Source organism: Narcine bancroftii, chromosome 13 (genome assembly GCF_036971445.1).
Source record: "Narcine bancroftii isolate sNarBan1 chromosome 13, sNarBan1.hap1, whole genome shotgun sequence".
Classification (NCBI taxonomy): Eukaryota; Metazoa; Chordata; class Chondrichthyes; order Torpediniformes; family Narcinidae; genus Narcine; species Narcine bancroftii.
In genome coordinates this window covers 75,074,628-75,077,342 of record NC_091481.1, presented here as the reverse complement: position 1 = coordinate 75,077,342, position 2,715 = coordinate 75,074,628, and positions in this window count along the sequence as shown.

Here is a 2,715-nt window from a genome sequence, read left to right as displayed (position 1 = left end):
TTTTTAGGTCAGTTGAACTAACACAATGTGTCAGTATCATTATGTGATTAAACATGCTAATTTCAATCAAAGTTTAATGTAATGCTTCTCCAGCATCTTACATGATACAGCAAATCTGAATTTATCTTGTGTTCAGCATAAAGTTGTCCATCAAAAGCTCGTTTTCCACTGACACCTTATCCCAGGAATTAACATGTTAAGATCCAGTGGAAAAGGAAATCAGTCAGCACGCTGGCATCAAATGATGGTGAATCACATTGGGAATTGACGGCCTTGACCCCCACTCATAACACCGACATCAGCTGATGCTGACGTGCCGATGAAACTAGTGGAAAGAGGTTCCAGACACTCTGATCCCGGGGACAAGTTGTTTGCAGTGGAAAAGCAGTCAGTGTCGCGGTTAAAGGTGGCCCAGTGGAATCAACACAAATGGCTTCCTATCCTGGGAAACAGAACGGCCAATTAACTAGGATGCCAGCGGAATATTGACTATCATCACCAGTTCTTTTCAGGAAGCAAACCTGAAGGAAAAAAAACTGTTCTCCAGTGGAATCTTGCCTTTATTTTAGTTTAAATTTGCCACAGATTTTATTAGAAGCTGGATAGACGAAGGTGCCAACTTTCATGGCCCTTGCCAGGGAGAGGGAAGAACCCAGAAACAGATTCTAATTTTCCTACACACATAGTAAATTCAGGAACTCCAGTACAACTCCAGCAGAGCAACTCCAGTACAACTCCACAACAGCAGCTCCAGTAAAACTCCACTACAGCAGCTCCAGTAAAACTCCACTACAGCAACTCCTTTACAGCTCCACTACAGCAGCTCTAGTACAACTCCACTACAGCAGCTCCAGTACAACTCCACTACAGCAACTCCTTTACAGCTCCACTACAGCAGCTCCAGTACAACTCCACTACAGCAGCTCCAGTACAACTCCACTACAGCAGCTCCAGTACAACTCCACTACAGCAGCTCCAGTACAACTCCACTACAGCAGCTCCAGTACAACTCCACTACAGCAGCTCCAGTACAACTCCACTACAGCAGCTCCAGTACAACTCCACTACAGCAGCTCCAGTACAACTCCACTACAGCAGCTCCAGTACAACTCCACTACAGCAGCTCCAGTACAACTCCACTACAGCAGCTCCAGTACAACTCCACTACAGCAGCTCCAGTACAACTCCACTACAGCAGCTCCAGTACAACTCCACTACAGCAGCTCCAGTACAACTCCACTACAGCAGCTCCAGTACAACTCCACTACAGCAGCTCCAGTACAACTCCACTACAGCAGCTCCAGTACAACTCCACTACAGCAGCTCTAGTACAACTCCACTAAAGCAGCTCCAGTACAACTCCACTACAGCAGCTCCAGTACAACTCCACTACAGCAGCTCCAGTACAACTCCACTACAGCAGCTCCAGTACAACTCCACTACAGCAGCTCCAGTACAACTCCACTACAGCAGCTCCAGTACAACTCCACTACAGCAGCTCCAGTACAACTCCACTACAGCAGCTCCAGTACAACTCCACTACAGCAGCTCCAGTACAACTCCACTACAGCAGCTCCAGTACAACTCCACTACAGCAGCTCCAGTACAACTCCACTACAGCAGCTCCAGTACAACTCCACTACAGCAGCTCCAGTACAACTCCACTACAGCAGCTCCAGTACAACTCCACTACAGCAGCTCCAGTACAACTCCACTACAGCAGCTCCAGTACAACTCCACTACAGCAGCTCCAGTACAACTCCACTACAGCAGCTCCAGTACAACTCCACTACAGCAGCTCCAGTACAACTCCACTACAGCAGCTCCAGTACAACTCCACTACAGCAGCTCCAGTACAACTCCACTACAGCAGCTCCAGTACAACTCCACTACAGCAGCTCCAGTACAACTCCACTACAGCAGCTCCAGTACAACTCCACTACAGCAGCTCCAGTACAACTCCACTTACAGCAACTCCTTTATAACTCCACCACAGCAACTCTAGTACAACTCCACCTCAACAATTCCAGAAGTCCAGCACAGTAAGTCCAGTCCAACTCCAGCACGGAATCTCCAGTCCAACTGGAGCACAACAAGTCCAGTTCTGAGCAGGGGGGCGGGGGAATGTTTCATTGCCACGTGCCATGCACGGGAGTCGGTGAAATGGCTCGGTGTCCGAGCCCTTCCCTGCTGGTCGCTGCTGCCTGTGAGCAGTTCGCGGGTCCTCACTGTGACCGCCTGGATCTCCCACGTCCCGAAGGCAGCTGGTTTGGTCGATGGCCGCTCAGTGTGGGTAAAAAAATAAGGGGGGGGGGCATGTGAGTTAATGCCAGGGCTTGGTGGTACAGATTGGGTTGCTCTGCTGGGAACTAGCACAAATCTGACGGGCCGAACAGTCCCATTTCATGCGCAAGAGCGCTGTTTCCTGCACCTGTCAGGGAGAGAGATTCTGCCAGGTTCCTCGGGATGAATGAACCCTTTTGGCTTGGGGGGGGGGTGTTTAAAACTCCCTCTTCTCCCCGCTTTCTTGGTCCAAATAAAAGGTGAAGGGGGGGGGGGGGAGAGGAGGCTCTTCCTCACCGTTTCTTCTGGCCCCCTTGCAATTGCGAAGGAGTCCGTTCGGCAAAAGGTGGAGGATGGCCCCGTCGCTCAGCCAATGGGAAGTGGCGGCCACGGGAGGGCGGCCAGCCCCGACCATGTTGGGGAGAAGGGGCC